The sequence below is a fragment of the Rhinolophus sinicus genome, linkage group LG12, assembly GCF_036562045.2.
Source record: "Rhinolophus sinicus isolate RSC01 linkage group LG12, ASM3656204v1, whole genome shotgun sequence".
Lineage (NCBI taxonomy): Eukaryota > Metazoa > Chordata > Mammalia > Chiroptera > Rhinolophidae > Rhinolophus > Rhinolophus sinicus.
In genome coordinates, this window is record NC_133761.1 from 53044269 (window position 1) to 53057916 (window position 13648).

The 13648-nt window shown below is 40.1% G+C and overlaps 1 protein-coding gene and 1 non-coding gene across 3 annotated transcripts in view; one reads left to right on the forward strand and one right to left on the reverse strand.

The window, feature by feature from the left end:
• The window catches only part of SMYD3 (SET and MYND domain containing 3), a 555690-nt gene that overhangs the window by 137377 nt on the left and 404665 nt on the right, over positions 1 to 13648 (reverse strand). The gene's annotated exons all lie outside the window — the stretch shown is intronic.
• Positions 10547 to 10653, forward strand: LOC141567998 (U6 spliceosomal RNA). The gene has a single exon (XR_012491017.1). It is a non-coding gene; the product is annotated as a U6 spliceosomal RNA (small nuclear RNA).

Sequence of the window (13648 nt, forward strand, 5' to 3'; positions counted from 1 at the left end):
GTTTACTCTTTGTAATTTTTTCTTTTGAAATAATCAAAAGCCTTTATAATAGTGTAGGCTTTCTAGATGATAAAAACCTAGTGAGCTAGTTAGTACAAGTAAACCTCTCTATTTTATAAACACAACTAAAGTGAAATTAAAAATATTCTATGAGCTAAATTCCTATGTCATCTTGTTCAGGTTCTAGGTCTGGAACCTAACACATGTGTTCTGAGATTCAAAATTCTCCTGTAGGAATCAAAACACAAAGGGAATACCTCAGAGACTTATTTTATATATGTGTTTAGATTTCACAATTTTTGCCCTCAAATTTTCTGAGCTAGAAGTCTTTTATTGTAGCACTAGATAAATTATTTGAGACACAAGGGAAAATTACTAACATACCATTACCTTTTAATGGTAAAGGTGAATAGCCATAAGAAAACTTACAACCCATTCAGGAGAGTAATTCTACACCATCACAGAAGAAGCCACCCACTTCCCACCTCCTCCCCTAATTACTGGTATTTTTTCACAAAGAATTTGGTCTCTGTGTAAGTAGCTTTAGCTGGCTTCTACCCTACTTCAAAGAATGCTTTCAATTTCAAAAAATATATAAATTTAAAAACACATTTAAACAAAAAGGAACTCAGTTTCTCAACAGAAATACAAAGTTTCCTCAAAGACCATCTGCCTCTCCGTTCATAACTTCTCTATTTAAAGAGTAAGTAGAATGTTCAGGACACAGAACTTTTGACATAGAGTTTGTTAATTCGAGGGATTGAAAGTACATTTCCCAAAGGAGCTTACTGCATGTAGTTTTATTAAGCTCTATGGATAGAAGAAAAGGCAGCAGGAAGAGTGGACAAGCATGAAAACCCAAAGCAGAGGTTTTCATACAAAATAATTGCTCCCCCACCCCACTCCAAGAACTAATAATTCTCTAACATTAAAAGCACAGTAAGTATTTTAGTCAGGGTATATTACCTCCCATGGAATATGACATTTTATTAAATACAGAATTATTTTTTCAGAATCTTCCCATAAACCTTAAAAGATTCGAAATTTTACCTCCTGGTCTCTCCTATCTGCGTGGCAAACTTTCATCCATCTTTCATGACTCAAATCAGGCCTCTCCAAATATCTCACTCCCTCCTCTGCTCACACATTTATAATCCTTTCGTAGCCCTGGAGACAAAGGGGGTGCAGTCTCCAAACCCCAAGGAAAATGGGAGGGAGGTCAGCTCAGGAGCGAAGAAGCAGCATTCTCCAATGACAAAATTACAAGACCCAGGATTTGCAAAAGTGTTTCTAGAAGGTTTACAACAGTAAGGATGGTTATGGCATCTGTTTAAATTTCTATTAAAAAAAAACCAAACAAACAAACAAACAATTACTACAATATATTTCCCCTTTATCAGGAAGTAGCTGGAGAGCCTCCATGACATACCAGTGACTAGGCTTAAAAGTGGTGGACCAAATGCAAACGCTCCTGTCACCGAGACACTTCTGCCCCCTGCCAGCCTCCCAGCAGTGTGATATTATAGTTTTCCAAAGCTGCTCAGTCATATGCTCTTTCTTTGCAAACCTAATGGACCACTGGTTGAAGGCAGCAAGCAAGGATGTTGGAAAATAAGTTATAGAGGAGCATAAAAGAATGATAATTCTATAAATCTGACTCAAGATGCTCCATCCACATAATGACTTTCATCTGGTTGAAACTCTTACATAGCACCACAAAACGTCTCTAGTATTTAGAAAATGTTAGAAAGAGATCATCTAATGAGCGTGTAATCTTATTTTTAGCAGATGGCATGAAAACTATTAAAGTCTCCATTGTGTTATTTGAAACATACTTGCACCTAGCCACCTAAAATCTCTGCTTAGAAACAGAACGTGAAAATTATAAAATCTAACTCTTAGAGAGTAAGTTATAAGAATGGTCAATATCAGATCGTGAAGGTATAATGCCCAAACCAAAGGTCTAAGGCCCAAACCAAAAGTATTCATTTCAAAACTTGGGTTGCTAAATAATGCCTTTTAACACAAAACTAATTTAAAGCAAATTAAACCATGTACATTGTTTGTTGAATAGGAAAATTAAAATGTCTCCTTTCTATTATATGAATATTATTAAAGATTTTGCAATATACTTTAAAATACAAGCCAAGTAAAAAATGAGATAATCTTACTTAAGAAAATTTTATCACATCCCGTATCACAACATCCTTGGAAATGTGTACATCCCAGGACTGTCTGTTTCCAGAACTGCAACAGTCTCCATCACATTTCAAGCTGTGGTCACAAATAGTACACACTAAACATGCAAAATACTCAACAATTTGCCAAGGCTAAAATCAACATCAAAACTGATATCATAAGCGAGGGGATAGCGATCATAAAATCGGGTGTATTTTATATATTTCCAAGGTCAAACAACCAAATGTTAGTAAATGAGGATTCACAGGATGAAACCCTTTTAGAGCACATGTTTGCTTTCTAAAACCCACCCACATTTTCATTTTTCTAAGGGCTTTACTCACAGCTGAGCTTATTCTATCTTAAACAATTGTCCTTGATAATAGAAAGCAAAACAGGAACGATAGTCACAAATCTGTCCATTGTTCTTTCCCTGAGGATATTACCGGGCATTTCACCTCCTTATAAGTCATCTGATGAAAAAAGCACTTACTACAGATGTCTGTCAAATATGTATAAAAGTGTAGAGCTCTGTAACATGATTTCCATTGTTTATTTTGCCTCCCCCATCCTCAGGCTCAGAACGGCTATGATACTCTTAAATAATTTATTACAGGATATTGTTGGAGATTTCCATAGCTCTGCTGTAAGAGTCCTTTCTGTTAAAAATTTCATTTAGTCGTGCTCCTATCCAAGAAGTTATTATCACAATGAACTTAACTTTCTCCCATAGATCATACTTAAAGCTTCTTTTGCTCAGCTTGAATCTCCAAAAACGTTCTCTTACAGGATAATCTACTTTCATTATTCTCTTTCTGCATAATTGGAGCAAATATCCACCCCGGTCATCTTAGCTGTATTTTCTCTTAGTTCCATACTAAATTCCTACAAAAAGTATGCTAGGTAGTGTGCATGGCCTGGCTGAGGCCGGGTAGGATATAGCAGAATGTGGTTCCAATCATCTGTGTTTTTCCATCAAGTTAATGGAGAAAAGAAAACTACAGGAAAACGTTCCAGGTGAAAGATAAAAATGAACACTAACCAACTGCTTAATGGAATCCCCAAATGAAAGAGAAATTCAAGTGTGAGCTGAGGTTACTCTCGCTGTGTAAAAATGAAGGTGAATATAGTCTTTCCAGGAGGAGTCTTGGCAGGCAAGGGTTTGTCATACTGATCACACTTGACATCTCAGGGAGTGAAACCCCAGAAGCCCATATTTCACATTATCGCATGTGAAGTGTGCCTGACTCACACGCAAGCTGCACGGGCCTGCGCGGGGGTGTTTCTGGGCCAGACCCGGGCTATGTCTGGCAGGCGCTGGTGGTAGACGAGGGAGTCGTCCGTGGGAGATCCTTCTGTGGTTGGCCATGCCTACCAAAACCCCTGGATACTGCCCGATGACCCCGTGGGCAGGAGTCAGGGAAGAAAGAACACCAGTCAGACCAGAGACAGTCCCGACGCTGACTATACAGTCCAGACGCCAAAAAGCTGGGCTCCGAGCTCCTGTGATCTCTCAAGGTGTGCTCCTTTACTTGCAGAAACACAGAAGGAAGTAACAGAGAAGACAAACATGGCTGCATTCTCACGCCCAGCCCACCTTTCTCTGGAGCTGGCTCACAAGTGGCCCTTCCCAGCTTCCTCCCGCCACCCTCACAGGGAGCCAGGTACTCAAACCAGGCTGGTGGGATGTCAGTGAAAGGACGCAATTAGATCATTTGTCCTTTCTTCTGCTACCATTTTCCATGAGTCCCTATAATAGATCCAGAAATGGTTACTGTTCCCAGCCTCTCTCCTGACCAGACTCCAGAGCTGACGACAATCCACACAAGAATAGGGACCCTGCACTATGGTGACCCACAGAGATTCCTAAGGGCGGTCCCCTCGCCCGGCTCAGAGCTCACCAGATGTGCAGAGAGGAGGAAACGTGGGAAAGCAAGATTAAACATATCTTTTCTTTTCTAATGTGTGTTGCTGAAAGTAAAGTCTGACCAACTCTTCTTGGCCAGCTAGTGGGACCCCTGAGTAAGAAGGCAATGGAGGACCAGGGGTTTAAAAAGACAGACACGCCCTAGGAGAGCGGCTGCCTGCTGAGTTTGGCTCTGGTCCTGACCTCATCTTCCAGTCTCTTCCGTCTCAGGCTGCCCTCTGAATTCCCACTGTTCACACCTTCATGTCTCTGCAGCGTGGGCAGGCCCGTCTCTCAGCCTGGAATACCCCCCCTCCCTTTTCCAACTACCGAATGCCCACCTTTTTGAGGTCCAGCTCAGAAGCCTTGTACTGTGCCAGGCCTTCAACCTGCCCAGTCCGGGGAGGGAGACCCTTCGGTGTGTGCTCCTAAGTGGAGTTCCTGCCCACACAGCCACTGCCACGTCTGGCACAGGATGTTTATTACAAGTGTGTCGTTACATTTCAGTTCCGAGGGCAGAGAAATTCCATTTTATTCTTTATTTCCCCTCCTGACTCAGGCTAGTCTGACACACTGCTCAAAAAATAATTCCTGAATGAATGAATATGGACTGAGTACAAGTAATATCAGTGCCTTTGTTAGCCTTTGTGACTTCTGTACAGAATTGTTAATAAACCACGGCAGTGGTCATTATGCAGCCTCCCAATCCCCCCAAAAAAACCTTAATGTCCCTTTCTATTTCCCTTCTTTCTCTCTCTCCCCCCACTACTCCCTCCTACAACAAAGACTCACAGACCAGGTTCTGGAGCTGGAAGAAGGTATAAGAACCCTGTCCTTACTGACCCTGAGACCAGCAAGGGAAGCAGCCATATTAGCCAGTAAACCACATGCAGATGTACTAGTGGCCGGCAGAGGGGTCATTAGCTCAGCTGGGGCAGGTCAGGGAAGGACCCCTTCAGAGGGGATGCCAAAGGAGTCGCAAGTTTAACTCAAACTTCTTATTTCGTATGTGACATAGTGGGAAAATGTCAACTTAATTACAAATATTAAAAACTTTTTTTCCTTAGGTTGAAGAAAACTGGCATAAACTTAATACCTACACAGGCTACTCTAACTTTCAAAAGTTGAAGGTGGTGACATCTAATAGTAGCAGACATTATAAAACTAAACACTGAGAAGAAAAAGGAACAGGGACACGGGGATTTTCCACAGCACGTGGAACAAAATACCCACCACATTTCTTCCTTGGTTTAAAAATGCCTTAGAAACCCCACAAATGTGTCCTGTTCTCACTCCATGTTGTTGGAAGTGGAGAGGAGAAAAAACACATAGTGAAGTTCAAGACAGAAGTGACTACAATCCCACAATTTAATTTGTTTCTCTGAAGAACCAGAAAGGCGAGATACAAGAAGGGCCATGTGCACGCGATGGGGAACTGGAAGAGGACAGCTGCCTGTGTGGGGATGACCTCAAGACTCTGTAAGGCCCTGTCCCCCAAGCTTGCCTCCACCACTTGCTGAGGCCACCTGAACAAATCCCACCACGAAACCCACTGTTTTCCCACAAAGCAAATCCCTCGCTACAACCCACATGTATTGCCTGGCATTTCTACGGTGCTATGTTGGGAAACATTCTCATTCATTTTTCTCTTCTAGATCTCCAGCCCCCTCCCAAGGGAGCTATTAGGACCGTATCTTCATTTTAAGTTGGAAGGAAGGCTAAGAGAAATCGATACATGATTCCAAGGCCACATGTTCACTTACTCTCCCACATCAACAACATTTAGTTTGTTAGAGTAGCCTTCTGAGCAGAGAACTTGGTCCTGAATGAATGACACACAGGACACACTGGGGGAGGGGGTTAAGTGAATGGAAAGGTCTCGAACACACTGGTGTACTCCGTGGCCTGTAGAAATGGAGATTTGCTCATTCATTTATAAGGGCCCATTATATACCAGGCACCAGGAAGGAAGGAGAAAACACTGCCTCTTTCACCATTTTTCCTAGTGATCTACCTGAAATAAGAACACAAAAAAATGTCACGTTTCTCCCTAATTCTGACAAATTTTAGCCTTCCTCAGCCAAAGATTATTTTCCCATCGGCCATATTTCTTTGTAAGTCACTCTGTCAAAATACAAGCTGCAGTAATGCAGGGCAGCACTCTCATCTGTCAGATCAGTTTAGGGACACAGGAGGCCGCTGCTCTTCCACGGCCTGGGAGGCCGCTGGCCTCCCCATCCTCTCTCATCATCCACGAGAAAGGCTGCTGGGGATTCCTGGAGACCAGCTGGGAGATGGAAAGTACAATAGATGGGCTTTGAATTTTCCACTCTCTCAGTGTCTATTTGCAGCCAGCCACCATTACCAAATCGGTGCCACAAAGAGAGGGATATTCTCTCCCCAGTGCAGGCTGGAAAGATCAATCAGCTGCAAAAGAGCAAGTGGCTAAAGGAAGAAAGAGAAAATGAAGCCTTGACACGTGTCCTGTGAATGTCACAGTATTTGTAGGCACTCATACATGGAACAATCAGAGATGGAATTAAAAAGAACTCTCCCCTAGCACCCCGACCCTCCCCATATCTCCACATAAAATAAACGTGAGTGTTTTCTCTTGTTTCATGAAAACCTTCTGTGTTCCCACCTAATTGCATTTAAAAATATCAGGGAATTCATACTTTTATGTGAGGTGAATTGTACTAGCTGGTATATACTTGTGTATGTTCCTGAATTTCTACACCATTAGCCAATTCATTTTGATTAGGCAGAGTCCAGAAATAGAGGACCAGCATTTATCAGAAAGCCATCAACCAGGAATTGTAAGGATTAAATAATCCATGTAGACCTTGGAATGGATCCTGGCACATGGGAAGCTTAGGAAACAGCAGTAAAATCATTATTATCACTGTAGTCCACCAAGTATAAGACACTCAGTAAATAATAAGACGTACTCTTATGTTACGTACCACTAAGAAAAACCACTAACAAACTATACCAGGCTATCAGTTGTAAAACAGATTCCAATTTCAGAGACGTAAAACTGGGGGAAAAACATGCACCTTGAAATGAATGAAATACAACATCACTATGGATACCTCCAGGTTCCTGGAAGAACAGAAAGTCACGATGTCCATAACTGGTATCGGAGTCCAGGACGTTTGTGTCACCATAGCAACATGAGGCCCTGACTTTCTGACCACGCCTCTGTCTCGGAGAATCTCGTCCGCTAAACAGAGTGGGTGGTTGTCCTCGACGCTTAGCATTCACCACCACACTCATTTTCCCCACGCTCTGAATCAATCATCATAAGAACAGACTATCATAAGTCACTCAAAACCCCAAAGACAATCCAGATTGAATGAGAAATACACTGCTTGTGCCAAGTCGATGGTCTTGCCAACTCTGGCTATTCCTGGAGGTGACTTACTACACATATATGTTCCCAACATCTTCTTTCAATACTAAGTTAAGCAGTGCAATTTCCATTGGAACTGAATTTAAATCAGTTATTTGAAAATCTAAGTTCACATTCCCTCCCTGCCCCGCAGGCCCCCCCACCTACCACAAGGCTCACTCTAAATAGCCAAGTGAAAGCACTTATGCGAATAGTTTGGGTAGAGAAGCTACAAATGGATTTCAAAGTCATTCATCATTAGCTTGACAAATCGTACAGACAGGTACTGAATGCTCTGGAATCTTAGTTGGATATTTTTCATTGAGAGCACTGCCCTTCAAGACTACTTAACATGCAGGAACTAAAGAAAGATATTAAAAACATATACAGAAACTAGACAGGAACTGAAGAAATGCAGAGGGTCACATGGTTTCTGCATCACACTTCTAACCTGCAATGACAAGGACGGGGTGACCTTCCAGAACATCAGCCAGGGTCCTCGGTGGCCAGGAGCTCATTATATTCCTCGGTTATACTAATATCTTACAGTGAGTTATCCACTCAACGGTCAATTTATCATGATGCACATATATTCTTCAGATACCTTTTTAAAAATATTTTTCATGACTAAAGACAAACCCAAACTATTAAAGGTCAGATTATGTTGCCTGTGGTTTGGCTATTAAAACTCCTTACTTCCTTTGCACTGTCTCTAATGATCCCTCTTAGTGCCTTTGTGAAGAAGAAACATCTGAACACCCTAGTTTGTGCGATTAAACAGCCACCCTACTGCTCAGTATCACAAATAAAAGAGTCAGGAAGGTTCTCCTCCTCTTGGTTTACACACAGATTTAATTAGTTACTTTTACTAAAAAAATAAAATGATTCTCTTTCCCTCCAGCCTTACTTTGCTCATACTCTCATTTCCCCCAACATCTAAATGCAAAACAGAACATACTTGCTAAAGGAATCAGAGTTTGATAATTACAGCAAGCATAATTGAATTTGCATATGTGAGGTTTCCAGCTTTGAATTGAGAGGCAAGGAAAAGTACCATAGTCCAAATAAGAATTAATCCGTTACTTAAAAAAAAAAAAAATTGTAAGTTATCAATGGCAGCAAAAGAAATGTTGGCTTCAAGAAAAGAACCCCTAAGTAAAGATTATTATTGTAAAGCCTACCTGAACGGGAAAAATAAACCAAAACATTGTCAATAAAACAGATGTCTGAAAAAAACCAAAATGCAAGGATCACTTTGGGAAATGGAGCAAAAATGAAACAGAAGAAAATAAGGCATAAAAAGAAGAGGATTAAGGGAAAACAACAAAAATGTTACAAAGACCCACAGGAAACAGAAGTGTGAGAATTACTGACTGTCTGTGTGTATCTTAATTTCTCTGAAGAAAGATAAGAGATTGACAAGAATGAAAAAAAAGATACGATGTCTACGTGGCTGCCTGATGACAGTCCAATAAATCAGAAAGATGATCTTCAGAAACAAACGAACGAAGAGGCAGCTGATGGGTAAATGGGGAGTACTGGGTACCATTCTTCTAATCAAACTAACTTGAGAAAGTTGTGACACCCGCTCCCCAGAGGCTCCTGTTAAGGATCAATGAAAGGTACCCCCTTGCACCCACTGAATGCGGACATGCACTAACATGTTTATAATATAGTGTAGACATGCCAGGTTTTCGCTAAGCTAAAGGCAGATAAAGCACTGGCCATGCACTGCAGCAGAGAGCTGTAAAAACGCTTTCCAAAATGACGAGCCTGAACTTCCCAAATGTCCTCAACCACAGACAGTGTTGTGTCCGCAAAAAAGCCTCTGAACATATCCATTTACCTTTACTTATGCAAGGATCGGTGTGTACCTACATCGTGTATCAAAGTGAAGACTAGAGGTCTTCAGTTTTAGGCAGGCACTAGATTCCGAACAGAAAGGTAGTTATCAGATAGAGGAGGTAGCAATTAGAGGCCAAGCAGGAGGCTGTACGTCCCAAAACAAAGGAGCTTGGTAGGCATGTAATCATGAAATCCCCAAACACCCCAGAAAGTGATTTAAAAACAAAGCCCTTTGGGTAAAGTGTTATTTCATCAAGGAAGAATTCAAGATAGCTAGACATCTTCAGTCATGATATAAACTATTATCAATGTATCAGGAAAAAGAAACAAAGCAAGATGAGATTCTCTTTTTTCTCTTCTTCCATACTTAAATTTACCACCTTCAAAAACATGTCTGCACATTGATATACTGGACGTCAACTAGATAAAAATTTTAATTAACTAAAAATATTTTCTAGGATGTAACTCGGAAGAGAGAATGTGGGGAAAGCAAATCTCAAAACAAAACAAAAAACTAGCTTACAAGTAGGGTTCAATTTAAAAAAATGAACAGCAGCAATAAAGGAAAAAAAAAAAAAAAGCACAAAACACTGCTTATACTTTCCAAAGTGTGTTCTGTGATTAGTCTTTGCCTACTCTTCAAACACAGAATGACTTATCATAAATGAAGCCTGGAAGTTCAACACCAAGTAAGATTGGTGTTGGTTCACTAAGTAAGATTTAGTAGGTTCATAAATTGTACCTACTAAAGCACAACAGATTTTCAACAATGTTTTTTTGTTGAAATGAAAAAGGGATTTTCTGTTTAACTTTTTTTTTGAACACAATAATCCTCTTTACCCTGAATAAAAGAAAATAAAATGGCTAATGCATGTAATACTTGTAAATGGAAAGAAACTAACATGGATACACCATACTCACTGATGTAATCAAACCCCTGTAAGTGGTCAGTGTGCTGATGGATCAACTCTGTAATTAGAAAAAGTATATTTCTCCTTAGTCTTTACATCATATGCCCTGATATAAATATTTGTAGTGGCCAAACACTGCTCATCTTTCCCAGACAAACGTTTTAAAGATGCTAGCTAAAATGCATTTGGTAACTCCTTTACAGAGTTTGGCTTATTAGGTGGCAATTATAGATCAAAGGTGTGTATCAAGGTGAGACAGATATAGGAGTCCGTGTAGAACCAAGGCAAAAAGGTAAATTAAAGAAAGTGGTAGATGTGCTTGCTTCGGCAGCACATATACTAAAATTGGAAGGATACAGAGGAGATTAGCATGGCCTCTGCGCAAGGAGGACATGCAAATTCGTGAAGTGGTCCATATTTTTCAAAAACTCATAGACACAGACAATAGTTTAGTGGTTACCAGAGGGTAAGGTGGGTGATAGATGAGGGTAAAAGGGATCAAATGTATTGTAATGGAAAGAGAACTGACTCTGGGTGGTGAACACACAATGTGATATACAGATGATGTGTTACAGAACTGTACACCTGAAATCTAGGTAACTCTACTAACAATTATTACTCCAATAAACTTTAATTTAAAGAAAGAAAGAAAGAAAGAAAGAAAGAAAGAAAGAAAGAAAGAAAGAAAGAAAAGAAAGAAAGAAAGAAAACGAAAAAGAAATTGGTAGATCATTCCAAATTCAATTTTCAATCAGTGTCGCCTCTCACATTCATCCCTTTCATTTCTACTGGTGTTACCTGTCTTGCTTGTAACTTTCCAAGGTAGGTTCTCTGCCCCTCGCCTGCCCCCTTCCCCATCTTTTTCCAATTCATTCTTTATATTGCCACCAGATAAAGAGAAATGTGAGATCTACCCAGTGGTTGCAGAATAAGGACAAAATTCTTTAGCATGACATTAAAGATGTTCCCATAACCTGTCTTCATTCCCACCTTCCACTGTACCCAGCATCCTTTGTACATTCCAGTTCCACTGGCCTCTTTGTCATTCATCAGTCACGTCCTATACTCATGGGGCTTTATATCTTTGTTCGTAGCACTTCCTCTTAAAAAAAATACTTTGGCCACTATCTATGTGGCTCATAATTTTATTAATCCTTCAAGATCCAGCTAAAATGACACCAGCTTCTAGAAGCTTTCCTATATCCTATTCATGTTATTTTTATATGCTCTCAGAGCACTTTATTTATATATTAACTATAGCATTTACCACTTTCTATTTTGAATGGAAGCTAATTATGTAAAACTCAATCTCTACCTCTAGACTGTGAGCAACTGAACCTCACTGGGTCACATCTCTTGCTTATATGTCTCTTCTTTTTTTAAAACAAACCATAAATTCCTTGAGGTCATCATCCATATCTCCCTTCAATAATATTTTAAGTGAAAAATTAAATATAATTTATAACAGAAATATAATACTTAATATAAATATATTACATATGATAATATTTATAACATATGTCAAGGTTCCATTTACCTATCACCCACTAAATAAACAGAAATTACCCTTACCTTTCGGTATTGGTAGAACAGTACAATATACTTTGTACTCTCTCCCTTCTCATTCCCTCTTCATCTTTCAGAGGTGATTACTATCTTAATTTTGTTTTTCTTACTCCCTTGTTTTTCTTATCCCATATGTATGTAGCCCTAAACAACATATTGTTTAGTTGTGCATGGTTTCAGTTTCTTATACATGGAATCAAACTGCATTTACTATTTTGCAAATTGTTCATTTTTTGTTTTTGGCGCAACATTACGTTCTTAAGATTCACATATGTGGATGCATGTAGCTATAGTTCATTCAGTTTCACTCCCTAAGACACCCTCTTGCAAATGAGCTACAGGAGGCACGTAACAGAAGAATGTCCATACTAACACTGTAAATGCAAAAAAACTGCAAATGAGCCAACTGTTCATTATCAGAAGGTTACATAAATAAATCATGATATTTCCTCCACTTGCATCTACTAATGTATCTGATACATAGTAGGCTCTCCATAAATATTTTCTGAACAGATAAATGGACTTGAAGAAAAAATATAACTGCTTCATCACTGCCTCCTTCTCTGGGCCCAGCACATACCCAGATGCTCAGTAAACATCTGAGAAGTTCATCGGTAAAAACCAGGGTAGCCCCTAAGGCTAGCAATGGACAGATCCTCAGATAAACTGACAATTCAGCTGATCTGAGTTGAGGCAAGTGAGAGAATAAAATGGAAGCTGTGATGTGGGAGTGCCTACCACAAGCTAGGCAGACAGTGTTATTTCTGATGGTATTCATTCTACGTGCTTACTTCCAAGTCGGTACAAATCCTGTGGTTCACGAGTATCCCTCTCTCTGCACCGTTCTCCCTCTCTCCCCCTTTTCTTCTTTGCTACTCCCCGTCTTCTGGACATGAGTCTGCTCTGGTATGACTGGGAAGGCCACGGATGGTGGTAAGAACTGAATTTTGATTTCCCTTCTCTGCCGACCCATCTCAAGCTTAGTCCACTGATAGATAATTCCATTCTGTTGAGCAATGCTTTGTCTCACTTTGTCACCATTTGAACACTGCATACCCCTTTGAAGGCAATGCAGCCACCCTCCTTACTGCCTTTTTCACATATTTGATGTCACCTTTTCAGCAGAACCAACTCCCTAGAAAAATGATCGCCATCCTGGCATACATGCTATTAGTTTACTTCTCATCTTAATGAAACAGGAACTAATGCTCAAGGTTAATGCTGTGGATGAAGACGCAGGGGAAGACGAAGCACACCAAAGCAAATGAGGATGTGTTGATCTGCAGCCCTAGCCAATTACTTTCAAAAGAATTGGTATCGAAAATAATGAAAAGGTATTAAATGGAAAGATAAAGGAAAGACTGCCAATTACAACAAGTTCTTTCATGACATTGAGTATTATTCACAGAAGTTCATCTCACTGTGACTCGACCTCATCGTTTTCCCATGGTCATAATTTAAACCACACTATTTAGCACTCCCCCCTCGCCCCACCCTCCAAAAAAAAAAAGAAGGAAAGAATAAAGGATGCCATCATTCTGACACAATAGACATAACACACACACAAATAAAGCCTACATATCACCCTGTCCTTCATTTGTTTCCGTAATTAAATCTTCCTCCTTTCCTTTTCCCATCGCTTCAACAGACTCACTTCCTCTTCTGCATTTCTCCTGCTGCTCTTGATAAAGATCCTTGGAAGGGATCCAAGAGTGACCAGTCCTCACTCTCCAACTTTTCTCTGGACATATCTTTTCCGATCAAACGTGAGCTACCATTTCACTGCAAATAATTCAACTCTTTCTTTTGCACTCTGGATCTTTCCTAGGGCTGCCATATTTCTCGCATGTG